Source organism: Pleurodeles waltl, chromosome 12, assembly GCF_031143425.1.
Source record: "Pleurodeles waltl isolate 20211129_DDA chromosome 12, aPleWal1.hap1.20221129, whole genome shotgun sequence".
NCBI lineage: Eukaryota > Metazoa > Chordata > Amphibia > Caudata > Salamandridae > Pleurodeles > Pleurodeles waltl.
The window spans coordinates 512,711,903-512,728,899 of NC_090451.1; the positions used below are offsets into that span (position 1 = coordinate 512,711,903).

General features: G+C 43.0%; 1 protein-coding gene across 2 annotated transcripts in view; it reads left to right on the forward strand.

Moving 5' to 3' along the window:
* Positions 1 to 16,997, forward strand: part of LOC138268029 (adhesion G-protein coupled receptor G1-like) — a 360,820-nt gene that overhangs the window by 47,206 nt on the left and 296,617 nt on the right. The window lies entirely within an intron of this gene.

Sequence of the window (16,997 nt, forward strand, 5' to 3'; positions counted from 1 at the left end):
CACGTGCTATAGGTTGATATCAAATGCTATATAAGGAAAAATAGTGCCAAAAACTCTGTCTAAAAGACTTATAGGACTTGAGGCAAATGTGTGTGTGTGTGTGAAGAATCATCCCAAAATCTTAGCCCCCCCGAGCACTGTACATTATAAAGAGATTGCAAGTCGTTGAGGAGTCCCATCACCGTATAAAGGAATGGGGCCAAACAGTGAGATACTTTTAAGGTTATAGAACTCAGACATAACGTGCATTATCCTTACCATGTATGGCAGAGTATAATCTATTCCTTATAATAATACATGGGCAAACCATTAGCTTTCCCACAAACCTCTTAAATCTTTGCTCTTTCATATGAAAAGACAGAGCATGTTTGCAAGCATGAAGAATGAAAATAGAATCTCGAGCAAAATTACACACATCTGAAAAGTTGTTAGAAACTTGCTGCAAAGATATATTAAAATCAGTTTAATACAAGCCATTAAAATACCCACAGTAGCTCAGAATGTGTAGAAACATTTAGAAAGGTTCTAACTTTTCTATAATTACCTAAGCAGTGCAAAAGAAAAACCTGTTGCCATAAATATATATTTTCTGCTTGTCACATTACAACTAGAAAAACAAAGCAGAAGAAAGGAAAGTAACATTTTATTTGTTCCTTAAACAGTTACTTTAATTGTGCTCATTGACTGGACCCAGCATTTTCCCTCAGCTGTTGGCTGCAGGCATTGTCACATAAGATATTACAGTTGAGTTCTGAAGTAATTTCTTAATAATGAGGAACTGGGTGCATCACAAGCCACCAATTTTAAAGAAGTTAGAGGCAGGGTTTTATACAGGGATTGTAGAATCTCATTTATTATAATGATATACAAAAGCGTTCTTCTTACACATGCAATAATTGCATCTTATTACTCATTGCCCAAATCATTAACGCACAAGTTAGCACACCAAGTTTTTTTCTGTATCCTCTCACACAGCACAATCCCCAAAGCAAGCTCAGAATGAAGTTCTGCATATATCTGGCAATGTCATTGTGGCACAAGTTGAGGATCTTTTCTTTCAATGAGGTTGTAGAAACCACCCTGTCTTTTCTCGCCAGGTTTATTCCACAGTTGCACTGCTCAACTCACACTTGACCACTCTTCTTCTGGAAGACCGGATTTTGCAGCAAACCAGGAATAAAGTACTCTCTCTATTTCTTTGATCATGCATTCTTTCACTTGTCTTTCGAGATGGACTTCTCCACACTCCCAGAGCTAGCTGAAACAACACAATCAAGCCATTCATTTTCCTTGTTCTTCTGTATTATGTTCATGACAGGAAGTGCAATATCACCATGTGGTTAAATGAATGGAGAATCCTGCATATAATACATGACTAACATGGTGTCAAGATTATCAACAGTTTGGTAGATTTGCCAGTGTTATTTTGATCACTAAGTAAATGCCAAGGTGATTGCAGGGGATAGGGTTACCTTTTGTTTGTTCCTGTCTTTGTCAAAACTGTAAAAGTACATGAGAAAAAATATAACCCTCCTATCATGCACCTCACTTCCAGCAAGTATATCATGCTGTATGCCAACTCCTGTAGTTTCACCGACATCTTGGTAATGCATGGCAACTCTTTAACATTCACCCTTTGTAAGTAAAGTAATCAAAGGATTATGGCCACTCCTACAAACAATGTAATGAATATACAAAGTGTATGTAGAGACTGCTGCCCAACAAACATGCTTGGGCTTCCCATTCAGTGACAGACTACCATGCCTCCTGGCATAAAGTGCCTGAATCAAAGGCAATATTTTTTTCTGTCATGTATTTGTTTTTATTTGTGCTTCTGGGACAGCACAGCCCCAAATCCTTGCCACTTGCATTCTGTTGTGCTGGTTTCTTTTCAACACTGTATTAAACCCTTTCAGTTGAGTTGTGCCATGTGTTTCCTCACATGCATCCTGGTACTACTCTGATAGAGGGGATGTTCTTTGTTTGAAAGGGGCAAAGTTCGATAAATATTCATTATCACATTCCACTGACATAAGAAACCATCTTGGATCTGTCTCGCATTTAGGAACAGAAGACCCCTCTATGGTTTGTACCAAATTTTATCAGGGTAATGCCCATCTTACCAATTTTTTGTCCTGATCTCACACCTGGAGTTTTTCACTGTCAGTCTCTTGACTCTCACAATCCACAATAAAGTATTAGTTGCCAATGAGTGACCGTCTTGATGGGACGACCAACCACAATGTCATGCTTGAAGTACATCACGCCATTGAAATTTTCTATCAACCTGTACTTTAGTCATTGAAACACCACACAGTTGAGGCCAACACAAACACCATTATGTTAAACTATTTTGACCCCATATGGTCTACGTTCCAGAGCAAGTCTCTGAGTGGTGCTACCAAGCTTTTGGGCAAATACCCTTGTCTTGCACACCAAGGCAAAAAAAACAACCCCAATGTTTCCCTGCAAATAATCTATCAACTCAAATACTGGCATTAAAGTAGCTGAGCCTTCACAACTTTTTTTTTTACCTTGACATTGTACTTGTGGTCAGTTACAAGGGAGATGAACCACACAGTACACAGAATTGGCTCAGTAAACACTATCTAACATATTTAACCCTATGATGGATTACAGGCGAATGCAGCAGGAGAGTTTCTAAACGTATGTCCTTGTAGTTCAACAACTTCCTAAATCTGGTGTACAGATTCATTAAAGCTCAGAAAATATTTTCATAATCACGTGACCAGTTACCTTACTGTAACACAATATCAAAACTGGCTCTGCACAGTTGCGTCCCATTTTATATACACATGGTTCGCATCATGATGTACATCAGCAGTAGCCAGAGTAATCTGCCTCAACTGCTGATAATTCTTGATGAGTTACCCCCTCATATTGCTGTTTGTTTACTGTAAAAAAATAAGAATCTGTCATTACAACACATATTTAGGGGGTGTACTTTAAGTGCAGGGTAGTTAATGCTTCTGCATCAGCATTCCTCTCACCTGCATCACCATGCTTATTTAGAATCGGTCAAGGTTTTGCCCTCCCCAAGACAAAGAATGTAATAGGGCAGTTCTTTCTTGTCTTGATGTCAGTCTCTTGCCATTTCTGGTTCACAAATAGTTCGTAGAATACTCTTTGCGCTCACATCATGCTATGTTGGGCCACTCCCACTTAAAAAATGAGTGCCCATGTGTAGACTCAAGTGCTGCACACATATACGGAAAGACCCTTCCAAATGCAGACCTTCCCCACCAAAAGGAGAAACATGTGTACAGTATTGCTCTTGATACTGCACATTTAAAACATGATGTGTCTGCAAAATTTGCATAATTTGTATTTGCGTAGTAAATAAAAAAAATTGAAAATTGTACAAAATGCAAAGCCAACATTTAGCGCTATATATTAACTTAAAATTTGTACTTGCATCCATTTTTAAAATGAGGATGCATTTGGCACTAAAAAATAGTGCACAAAAGCAGGAGCACCACAAACAGCAGGCACTCGCTTACTTGGTCATTCACAATGTTCCATGCACTTATGCTAATATTTTGCCACAAATGATACATAATTATGCACCATGGCGTAGTAGTATCATTTTTTAAGTTTCTCACAACAAGCATAAAATGAAATTATAGAAATGATGTGAGATTATGCTAACGTAATGGAAATTTCACCTGGGTCTACTAACCATACCGGTAAGACTGCCAAAACACTAAAGTTATGAGATGTAATATTAAGTAGTTCTTTGTTAAAGCAAATATTTGGCATTACACTTCCTGCCTTGAATGTTCCTACTCCCAGGCAATGTTCCTCTCTCCTGATACGCACTAGATTTTGGTTGCCAGGATAATCTCACTTGTGACTCTCTTGCTGTCTGTCAACAATCAACAAAAATGCATATTCTGGTGAGTCTCTAGATGCTGCTGAGCTAACACGTGCACACACACACACACACACACACACAAACAAACCAAGCCAACCCCTACCTCTTTGCCAGTTAGGTGCATACATGCGCACAGTGTCAGGAAATTCCTCTCACATGTTTGGCCCATGCACCATGCCTAATACACACTTTGTGGAGCACCATGTATGCACACAGGTGGTGTGCTCACAGTACCCAAGCTAATGGCACAGCAGCTTCCTCAAGATGCACAAGTGGTCTTGCTGCACACTTCTGCTTCCTTTCCCCCAATACCTCCTCACAGTAGTCCAAGACTGAGACTTGGCTGGTTGTCTGACCCACTCTGGTTCCAGAGGAGACCTGGCTATTACCATCGCTCATCCAGCTGTATCAAACATTCCCCACCTGCACAGATGTTGGGGAAGGTGGACAAATGAGATAGACTTTGTGGAAATTCCACTTCTCCACCCGACCTGTGCCTTTGACATGCACAGTGATAAGAGCTCTGGCAAATGCTGATCCTGTTCAGTGCTGTGCCTCAGGTGCCCTCATAGACTAGCTGCATGTCCTGCTTGTTATGTGATGTGCTAAGATGTACATCCTGGTTGCCTTGAAACATGGGCGTTCAGCTTCTCAACCTTCCAAGTGTAACAATTGACCTAGCAGACAATGCGTAATTGTGATATATTGGGGAACATCATGGTATTGGGGAACAGCCTCAGGATCTTCTGCGCTGCTAGGAAGCACCACTCCACTACCAGTACTGGAATTCCCAGCGGGCTGCATTGCACATTTCAAATAGAAGCAATCTATAGGGCTTACATTCCACCTACCCATACAATGAGTCTCAATATAGAATACACAAATGGGACATATGGCAGTGAAAGAAAAGTAAGATGGGTAAACATTCTGCTTTTCGGAGTGCAGACTGCCAAGGGAATGTCTTCATACACCAATATTTCAATATAGGTCTCCTAAGTTGTAGCAGATCACACTTATGTGTTCCTGATTTGTAAGACTAGACAAACACAATGCTCTGGTGAGTAGAAGATATTGCGAAAACATTGATTGCAATGTGCTGTAGAAGATACTAATTTCTGTTGATTATCTACCCACTGCAGAGCCGTCCCCTGAATGGGCTTCAACACAGAATCCATGGTGATCTCTAACCACTTTTACAGTTTTAGCCAGGTGACCCCATTTGAACTTCTAAAGTTCACATATATGCAGTGAAAGACCAATAGTCTGCATGCAACCCAGAGAGGTCTAGGAAAGCAATGGAGTGCTAAGAGTGAGGAAAAAAGAGTACTGGTCCCCAAAAAATGAATGTCAGTGGGCCCCACCTGAAACCACCGGTAGGGTCAGACTCAGACAAAAAATAGGCACAGACACCAAAATAAAAGTGGGCCATTAGCAAGTTAGACAATTAAAAACATAGCCTGCATTAGAAATCAGGGAAGTTTTAAACTTGTAAAGACACACTGTATTATATAAGTGTTTTGATAGACATGGAAGACTGGGGGGATTTGTTCTTGCTGCAGTCAATGTTTGTTTTAATGTCAGAGAAATCAACAGTAAAAACAGGCTCAGCAGACCATAAAACAGGCCAACAAACAGTCAACAAACCTGCCCACAGACTGACCTGTCACACCAGCCCATCAGACAGTGCCTGATTGCCCTGTAGGCCAGTCCGACCCTGACCACCAGCTCAAAAGGAGCACTAGCTCTAAGTGACCTACTAATTAACCTTGACTAGGCTTTGTCAGCAGTGCTTGTTTTGTTCATTGGAGCAATAGAATTTTCAAAACTCTATCACTCCAGCTTGATGGACAAGTAAGCTCTGGCAGAGATGACTGGCAGCTATCGAACGTCTGAAGGCACTTAGCCGCTCTGGTTTCTAGGCAACCCGTAGATGAACTTAATGTGCTGGGTTTGGATTTAAAATAAGTATAAAGGTTTTGTGATCAAATTTCAAGATTTATAATTCTGCAAAATAAAGTATATTCTTTTTGTGTGTCAGTGCCCCCGGGTAAACAATGTTAAACTCGCAAAACACGTATATAGCTGATGGAATGCACAATTGTAACATTTTGAAATATACAAATTATTGTGAAACAGAAATAAATAAATTATTTTGCATTTTCAATAAAGACATATTACATGAACTTTCAACTCCAAACTCAAGGTCCGCTATCTCACCTTTCACTTTGATAAAGAATTTAGCCTCAGCAACCAAAACCTGCAATTTGTATCTCTGTGAAAGCAACACAGTTTATGTCGCGTGGCGCGAATCCTAATAATTCGGCTGGCTAGTGTGTGTAGACGTGGCGTTGTCAGTGCTTAATTTGAGGCGGCGGAGGGTACTGTCACTTGTTTTTGAGGGCCAGCACCAGGTAATTACTGCGAGCAAGACACATATGAGAAAAACGAAAAAGTACAAAAAAGGGAAGAAAGCAGAAAGCTGCAAGAGTGAGCTGAAGGGACAGGGAGTGGCTGTAAATGGATTAGAGGCCAGAGATAGTTTCAGGGTTACTCTGCCTCAGTATTCTGTGCTCGCACATGTAATTGCAGCAGCCGGGTCTTTCAGAGGAGAGCTGTGGGCACCGGCACGTTTGTATTTACAATTTAAGCACTGGGCGCTGTAAAGCAACGCCCGATGGCAGGTACATGTGCAATGCTTTCAGAATTACCGCATGTAAATACATTTTCTTCAGTGGCGAATGAGTAGGATAAATCTGCATCAGTTTTAGGAAATCATCATTTTAGAGGCCTCCTTGTGTGATGTGCTTGCTCATTCACAGAATCCAGCAGAGCCCCAAAATTGGGATAGCCGGGCCTAACACTGGCATTCCTGTTCTCAGAGTCAGCAGAAATGATATTGTTACTTATTTCCTGCTGTGACTGAGATGCCATTGAACGGAGTCAGGCAAGGAGAGAGCTGGCTCCCTGCAGGCGGTGGTTGCTGGGGGTTGAGGGAGCTTAATAGCTAACTTTGGAATGCAAGGTCAAGTCGAGTACATTCCGGGCCTATTCTTCTCGTGGAGCTGTTTTCCTGCTAATGTGGCAATGATCAACAGAGCAACCGTGCGAGAAGTGCTTGGGTTGAACTTGAAGCGAGGGAAGGGGGGGATGTATGTCAGAATATCGAAGTGAAAAACCCCTACATGTGCAGATATGGACTCTTGATATACCGTCGACGCTTTAAATTGTATCTTACTTACTTTGTCGACATAGCAGTACTCGAAGTAGGATAGAAAATCCCACTTCCTCCTGTCAGTCGATGACCCTTTGAAGGAAAGACAGGTGTGTGTGTGTGCGCGCGCGTGTGAAGAATGGTTGCTTAATTTGTAAGCAAAAATAAAATGCCAGGGCCCTTCCCAGGAGGCCACCGCAGCTTGCACCACCCACTATCCCTGCTAATGCCGCGAGTACCAACACAAGTACCACCCACCACACTCATACAAGTGTGACATTTCAGACTATCCCAGGACACACACATCTATCACAATGGCTTGGGCGACAGGCATTAGTCATTTATGTTGCATTATAAACAACTGTTGTTGCTTTAATCTCAAAATTAGACAGCACCGCTATGTGGCAGAGTGTCGTAAGTGCAGGTGTTGATGATTAAGTGCTGGTGCCCAGCAACAGAAACTACCGCCTCAAATGAGGCACTGGTGAAACCAGACCTAAAAAATGATATCACAAAATTGGACCATAAGGCATCCTGGGATTTATGGTGGTGTGAAAACATTGCTCAATTGTGTGTCTGCAAAAGAGTGCAAGTGCCTGGTGTTTCAACATGGACTGGTGTTTGGCTGTTAAAAACATGGATTAAACCTGTGGGCGTATCTCAAAAGGTTTGAGAACATTTGAGCATCAAGGAAGAACTATCATGGATGAGTATAATGTGGATATGTGATTTCAGCAACTTTGATTATCGATTGGTAGTGAGCCTTCTGGTTGCCCCACATACATGCTTATTATTTTCACCCATGTGCTTTGTATCATATACTGGCTCGTGATGTGGATTATTTATCCAGCATTTATCACCCTGGTTACGCCACCTAGAATCCATTATTGTCATCTATGTTATATGTGTCATAATACATTGTGACATGGATTATTTATCTGCGTCATGGAGGTTGGATTTACGACCCTATGTTGTCCACTCATGCGGCTGTATGTTCATTTCTGAACATATTGTTCATAAAAGTTACCAAAGCATGTTTAACAAAACGAATTGAGCTGTAATGGATACCAGCCCTGACTTAGTCGGTCACATGCTACTTTCGGCAGGAAAGGATTTGACTGCTGTATCCCATCATGTCGGCTCACCTGTCTGGCAGCAGCTTTGGAGAACTAGACGTGATATGAGGCCGTACTTAATTTGACTGCTTTTTTATGGTCATGAGTAAGGCACATGTGCACCACAGACATAGCCATAAGGTAATGTTTCTCTAATTCTACATTATTTTTGTATCACTTTAATTACTTTTTGGGGTAACAGCCATTTTGATATTTCCTTTTCAATCCACAAATATACTGCCAGGGATGCTTTAGTTTGTGCTAGTGGCAAATGTATTTCACAGATGTGGGAAATTGTTTATCTGCAGCTAACAGTCTCAGTTTTGAAGGTGTACCAGGATCGTTCTTTAAAGGAGACTGAAAATCTGTATCGTATATATCAGTGGATCCTAACCTTTAGACTTCTGTGGACTCCCACTTTATCAGTGCTGCAACCCGGGGACCTCCACTGAATCATTATTGGAATCCAGGGACCCCCCCCCCACCAATGAGTCATTACTGAATGCTGGGAACCTAATCTGTTACTATTATTACATTTTCTAAGCAGTCACAGACCGCCTGAGGAGACATCACATACCCCCAGGGGTCCCCGGACCACAGGTTGGGAGCCACTGCTATATTATCTTTTCAATACATAGGTAAAAGATTATAAGTGGATTACAATTAGCAATGGTTAAAGCATTATCCTGGAGAAAAAGACTTCAGGCCTGATTTAGAGTTTGGCAAATGAGTGACTCACAAAAGGGATGGAAATCTCATCCGACATGTTTCAAGTGCATTTTATGGTACGTGCAGTATGAAGGATAGCGATATTAATCAGATTTGTGATGGAGTATCCCATGCGCCTACCCCGAAATAGGGCCCTAGATTATTTATCTCTATATAAAGCAGCACTTTTTGTCTAGCTGGTTATTTGTGGATTTTGTGTAAACCTAGGCATTGACAACTGATACTCGTCTTATTGCCAAGAAGTTTCCAGCTCAGCTCTCTTTCAAGAAGAGTACCACTCTCTCGAGTGAGGATGATAAAAAAACAAACATATTGTGCAAGGGCCAGTTACGAAACCCTCCCAGTTAGACAAGAGTTAGCACAGAGGTAGTACCACAGTGCAGGGGAGACCACAATGACCTCTTGATACCAATGCCACAGACTGGGATTCATCAACCTGGATCCAAACTCTTCATCAACAATTACCTGTTAGTCATTTTGAATTTGGCAGGTCACTAGCAAGTGCTCAAGTGCCAACCAATGAACTTTTTTTTTCAGTGTGCACCCCAACTACATTGACCCCACTGCATTGCTGAAACAGTTACGTCAGCTTGAGAAGGCTGTAACATCGCTCCAAAGCAGTAACTATTGGGACTTGGGATAGACTAGTAATTTTTTCAGTTCTGGCTCAGAATAGGTCAATTAATGGTCCTGCCAATGTAGCTGAGATAGAGACAAAGTGTAGTAAGATAGAGAGGAACACAGAAACACCATTGGTCACCTTCAAGCTTGACTTGCCCACAAATCAGACAGTCAAGATTGAATCTAAAGTGTCACGTTTTGACTGTGAAAATGTACACCATCTTGGATCGATCCTGCTAACATACAAAATAGAAGACTGTGTTCCAGGCTTGTGGATGCCAAACGCAATGCTTACCACTGATAACCGTTGTTTAAGCTGTGCCTGGTCTCCTCTTGCCATCGTGCCAGGGTGCCTTGTTTGAAGTGATGCTTGAATGCTTGAGAACAGAGAGGAAAAAGAGAAGGCAGCAGAATCCTGGACATGGAGCCCTCCAAACAAAAAACTTAACATTCTCTGAACCTCTATAGAGGAGACATACATGAACTGAAGGCTTGATTTGGTGATTATTGGCCCTCTTGCCTTCTGTGTTCCACTTTAAGCTTTAGCAAGTTCACAAGGTGCTTGGACGACTCCCTCCTACTCTGGAAACCCATCCTCATGGAGTCCATTTAGAACACTGCGTTAACACAACTGCCTCTGGATAAGACTAAGCTCTGTGAGGGTGACTTAAGCACAATGGTAACTCTTAAGTACAATGGTCATTTTTTTGTCTAGGAGCCGTTTCCCACATATGGCCTCCCTGGCCACTTGTGCCTCATCCTGCTTTGGGAAGCCTTCAACACTTTCTTAGGAAACAGAGGCAGAGAAGCTTTCAGAAAGATGTATTCTGTGCTCACCACCAGGAACGAACTAGGACAGAAAACAGGCCAAGGCACTAAAATAAGAGTGCTCCTCATTAGCATATCAGGTGGTTAAAAATAAGAGGCTCACGTTGCCAATGGGGCAGTTTTTGACTTGTAAACACTGACTATAGAGCAGTTTTGCAAGGTATAGGAGGCTCGTCGTAGGCCATGTTTGTAGACAAATCAGAACATTCAGTAAAAACTGGGTCACCAGACAATAAAAGAGGCCCTTAAAAAATGGCTGTGAAACTGACCTTTCAGACTAGCTCTTCTAGCACTGCCTTTTTGCCCTGTAGGCCAGTCCGGCCCTGCTCACTGCTGAATTATAGAGCCCTAGAACCCAGAGACCGCCAGCAAGCCCTCACCCCCACACCACCAGCCATACGTAGACCGACAAACTTATTGGTTGGAAGAAGTTTTTATTACAAGTTCTCTATGACAATTTTTACACATAACTGCACCATAAATCACTTCAAATAACGTTTTTTCATATTTACCAAAACACAAATCACATCCATAAGATATATTCAGTAACCATAAATCATTTACTTATGACAGGATCCCTTACTGTCCTGAACAACGATTGGACCACAAGAGTGAGCCGTACCTCACCTGTATCCCTATGAGGGGCGGTTGCCCTGACTACACCGTTCCTTGTCCACACGCTCAGGGTTCTGCCCCCCTCCAAACACCAATCCGCCTAGGAGTGAAACGGGGCGGCCAGGAGCGAGACCCCAAGGCCCCCCCAGTGATCTGGGCTCCCTACCCCTTAATCTGGTGTGTACATCCGCAGGTTGGCTCAGGACTTCAGGATCCTATCTCTAGTGTTAACCCGGGGCCCCAGCCCTGGGGACCCCTCTGTTGCTCCTGGTTACTTTAATACCTCACTTTCCGCCACGAGGGCGACCAGGGCCCCAAAGGTCCTTCGCCCTCCTCACCCGCAAACAGACTGCAAAGCAATTGGGGAGGTGCTCTGCCACAGAACCCGGATGCCACCAGTAGGTCCTGGCCCCAGCCCCACCAAATGTAAACCGACAAAGTCTGATTGTTTTTTGCATTGTAACAATTTTGTCATCAGAAAAACATATGCTGTAAGTCGACAGTCCATCCTGTCCTAAATCATGATAAGGGCAAAACCCAAGGATCCTCCTGCGTCCCGAACACCGTTGGACCACACAGGTGAACCACAACTGCGAGCTGACCGCCACTCCAGCCGCCACAATGCAAGAAGGCCGAGCCTTCCTGGGGGGGGCGCTTATGTAGCCCCCCCCACTGGCATGCGGCTGCTGGAACCGGTCGGGGCTGACACAACCGAAACATTCACCTTCCTAAACTTCCGCCCCCACACCTCGCAAGGCGTGGGTGAGGAAGTAACAGGCCAGCCCATTGCACCACTAGTGCTAAGGGGTTCTTGGGCCTCTGCGGTCCCGTCTCCTAAGGGGCCGCCCTCCCCCACATCTTGGGGGGCGCTCTTCCCTAGTAAGTGTTCTATCATGTATGGATGGGGTGAGGGGGCGTTTTTATAGGCATGACTGACATGTTCAATAAGCACTAACTTGTTTCTGAAGAAGCGCTTAAGAAGGCCATAGCCTGTCATTTTACTGATTGTTAATAAAACAACTATTGCAAACAACAGACCTACAAGTGAACTCCTCATCTTACAGCTCATAAACCGATCCTGCCTCGTCCTATCTCCTCGAAATCAAGGCAATAAGATACCTAACCTCGATCGCGCTGCCATACGAATGGCTACATGCGGCCTGCGTAATATTTAAAAACGCCCATCATGACCTAACTTGAAATGACAGTCTTGTGGTCACATGGTGTTGTAAACAGTGAGTGTTCAAACAACTCCGCCAAAGGCATCTATTTTTCGACCTCCAGAGGGTGAAAATCTGATTTATTCCACTCAGATTCAAACCTGCGACCGGCAAGTTGCACACATGCCGCTGCTGCAGCAGATTAACCCACTGAGCAGCATGTCATTCATGCTGCTGACGCTGCACAGCTGACATCTAGCCAAGATTATTGGAAGCGCTACATTTCTCTGGAACAAGACGCATTTGTGTTTTTTGTTTCTACTTCAGGTCGCCCTCACTGGGGCATTGAAACTGTGTGTCCAGGAAGAGTTGATTTCCAAGCACTTTCTTTTGTGTCTGGGGTGTTATATTAATTCTTGCTTTTACAGTACCCTGCATGTCCAGAATGCTAAATGTCCTTATTATCACTTAGTATCTGTGCAGCAGTAACACATCCAGTGTCAACGTCCTCCCTAAAATCCAGGTTCACGTGCTACAGTATGGTGTGTAGAAAGGATGTAGCGCCCTGAAACAAAGAAGTTGGCATTTGTGCAAATTTGGGCACTAACATTAAATGACCACTGGGATTCATGTGCATATTGAGGACTTTGAGCGAGAGCTGTTGCCTCCTGTGTTGCAGATTACCTCTTTCTTTATTAAATTGTTAGTGTATTGGATTCTTAATAAAATATTATATTTATGCAGGGGTCTCTTAGTGAGTGTTATGAGATTTGTGGGGTTTGTTGTTCCCGTACCTTTCTGTATTGTGACATTTGTGGGTCCTGGATAGTGAGCATAGGGTGTGGCTATATTTGTGGGTTTATATCATTTCTACATGTATGGCATGGATGTCTAAAGTATTATGGCATTTTTTGGGTGTGGGTATCTGTGTGCGAGTTTTGTAATGTCTGTTGATAATTTTGTCATTTATGGGTGTTGGTATCTCACTTTGAGTGTTTGACCTTTGTGGGGTTGAGATAGCTCTGCATGAGTAGTATGACACTTGTGGGGTAAATTGTGGGGCATGGGTATTGTGTGACCATTGAGTCATTTCTGGGTGTTCCTATCCCTGCATGGCCATTGTGTACTTACCAGGTATTTTTGAGTATTTTGATATATGTGGAGATAAGTATCTCGTTCACTTTTGTCATTTCTGTTTTAATATTTTGGTGTGTCTGCTATGTATCACTACTAGCAAATTGTGCTTTGTTGAGTACAGGTTTATCTCGCTATGCAGAAGAATTTAAGGACTTTTGGCCTCTCTGTACCTATGCCATTGCTAGGCCTGACTATCTGTGAGTACCAGCATTTGTGGGATTTCGTATCTCACCAAGAGTATTGTAATTTGCTGTGGATATTTCTGTATGACTACTTTTCTAATGGAGGTTTTGGCTACTTCTCTGTGAGTACTATGTTATTATGATGACGGTTTTGGAAAAATTAATATATTGTGTCATTTGTGAGCGTTATCTAATTTGTGACCTGCTTGCATCCCTCCGTGAGCATCGCCTTTTGTAGGCTCTAAGTATGTCTTCGTGAGCATTATTTAATTTGTCTGTTTTGAGTATTTCTTTATAACTTCTATGATGTGTGTAGAACTTGCATATTTAATTTGTTGGTTGCAAGTATTTCTTTATGAACGTTGTCATTGGCTGGTGCTGGACATCTCTTTATCAGTGTAGTCATGTGTGGGGTGTGACTATCTTTCTTTGCAGAAGGTAATTTCTCCCTTGTTAGTCTTTGGGTAGTGTATCATTTGTTGGTTGTGGGTATACCTCTGTGAGCATGATGTCCCATTTGTCGGGTGTAGGTAACTCACCTTGGATACCATATCATTTGTCTGTTGTGGATATCTCTCTTAATTTTGCCAATGAAGATTTATCACTATTACATTTACAAAAGGAGGACTGTAAGTTGGACTGCTTTTCTACAGTTGTAGTATCTGACTTATCTGAGTTGACATTCTGTTTGTCTGTCAGGAACACCAAATGGTCCAGCTCCTGCTGGTTGTCTTAAAACATCGTTTTTATTTCCAAATGTTTTTGGTGCTATTTTAAATGGCAGTTTCAAATGTGATTAAAGCTCCAGCTCAGAGGAAAAATCCCATACTATGAACCCTCTTTAAAAAAAACAGTATGGATGCAGAAGTAATGAGCAATTGTAGATCTGCTTCACTGCTATGCTTTTAGGGAAATTTATAGATAAAGTAACCTACAATCAGCTTCAAAATTTTGTGGACACAAAAAAAAATATTTTACGGATTCACCAATCCAGTTTCCACCCTGGTCAAAGTAGTGAGACTGTGGTGTTTTCTGTCCTTGATGATCTTGGGTGAACAGTAGGCAGGAGAAGGATCGGAACATTGCTACTCCTTGGACTTTCTGCTGCATTTAACACCAAGGATCACTCAATTCTGCTCTCAAGGCTGGAGACTGGCATTGGTGGCTCGTTGCAGACTTGGCTAAAATCCTCCCTGGAAAATAGGCATCAGCCTGTAAAGCTCTCCACTCGTAGAGCTAGCCCCAGAATATCCCAATGTGGAGTTTCACGGGAATCAATGCTGTCTCATCTATCTTTTAATATTAACCATGCGTCCTCTGCCTTTAGCTCTGCATAAATTGGGGATGCATTTTTACATGTACCCTCATGATTCCCAGTTTCTTTTTAGCATTGAGAAATCTTAGAATGGACATTTTAAGGTCAGCACCAAGGTGAAGGATTGTCTTAACTTTACCAAATGGGGGATGGCTCAATTTTGTTTGAAACGGAATCTGTCAAAATGGGAAATATTATTGACCACTAATGCACCTCAGTGCGCAGATTGATTTAACACTGCCTCCAGAAATGGCGCCATGGCCAACCGCTTCAAACTCAATACGAAATCTGGGGATTCTTACGAACTCAAGTCTTTTGATAAAAAATCAAGTGATTAATACTGTGAGTTCTTGTTATTGGCCATTAAAACACTGAAAAATGCACTGTATTTCTTTGATCAGAATCTTCACATCCTGCTGGCAAAGCTAGTAATCACTCTAGACTGGCAGTGGCAACAAAGACCCCCGCATCTCATGCGGTGCGAGGGGGCCCCTGACCTCCAGAGGACCCTCCTCAGCACAGACCTGCGTGAGTTCGGAGAGAGGGCCCCACCCCGTACTCTGCAAGGGGGCCCCCACTAGTTTCGTTCCGCCACTGAACCCTGGATTACGGAAAGGCCGCATATCTGGCCTCACCAGCCTACTTGATTGAACTGCAAGTAATACTGAATGCACCGTGCATTTTACCAATCAGACCCTTAGGAACTCTTGCATAACCTCAGTTTTGCGCAACATATGCTGGTTACCAGTCAGAGGGTCTCCGTCAAGCTTTGGTGCTGGTTACATACAGAATTTTATTCTAACTGTCCAGAATTTGTAGCAAAATAATTCTCTTGGTATCGTCCACCACAAATGTTTTGCTTTGGCTCTCATTTTCTCATTTACATTGTCAAATCTGGAAATCAACTCGGGCAGTAAGTAGCGCCTCCTCAACTGCAGCGACCAGACTCTGGAATTCCCCTCTCTTTTCATTTGCGATCCAGATCTAACTGCTCCATTTTAGGAAATTATTAAAAATGTCTGTTTTATTGCGCAGCAGGAACTCTGCCTGCCTTTTGCGGTACTTTAAGCGCGAAGAAGCTTAGGCTGAGATCGCGGTGCATAAGTTCTGTCACCATACCCCGGAGAGCGTGGAGCACGGCGGGGGTTTAATCAGAATGTACGGCACCGACAGTGCAGCACGCAAGACGTGGTGTCTCTTCAGTGTGAGGCCTTCCCCAGGCAGCTGCCCCTGCCGTGTTGTAGCGCTTCTTGTCCTTTAGTGCCTGTGGTACACGTATTACTGGAGGCGGTGTGTGTGGCTCTGCAGCCAGCCCTGGGCATCAGTGATGTGGTGACTGTAAGAGGGACTCGCCCGGCAGCTGCAGTGCTGGCACCTGCTCCCTGTGGGAGAGATGACGAATACGCGGGGCCGTCTACACATACTAGTAGCGTAGCCGGTTATTGTCGGGGAGAGGGGTTTGCGCATGACTCAACATCATTTTGTGAGAGACATATTTCTGTAGCTGATTCTCCCTTTTTGCCTTGAACAACACTTTCAGTGCTGAGTGTCCATACTTCTTACATCCATTCACCTTCTCTTCCGGTTTTTGGATGCTTTCAATCTCCGGCTACTACTATTTTACTTCCCATACTGGGGAAATCTGTCGTTGTCAGGAGTTCCCTGTGAAATTTGACTCGTAAGTGATAAGTGCTATGAGGAAGAGGAGGACTAGGAGTAATGAAGATTACCAGTAAGTAATCAGGGCATTCCTTTGCAAACACGCCGTGCTTGCTATCTAGTTCCCTTGCTCATGGTATGCACACTTTTCTCATTCCATAGTGGACAGACCCATCCCTTGTTGGTAGACGTTTGCCTGTTGGGGGGGGGGTCTATATCTGTAAGAACATTACATGAGTATCTGTAGTAAGTACTGGTATTGCTGAAGGGTGAGTATCTTTGTGTAATACCATTGATGAGGTGTCGATACCTGTGAATGCCTGCTTTGCTGGACTATGGGCATCTGTTGCTGGAGCATGCAGACATATGTAAGTATCTTGAGTATCTGTTGGGGGTACTGGTATTGCTGAAGGATGGGTTTCTTTGTGTAATAACACTGGTGCAGTGTAGATACCCATGAATGCATGCTTTGCTGGACTTTGGGCATCTGTTGCTGGAGAGTGTATATATCTGTAAGAACATTACTTGAG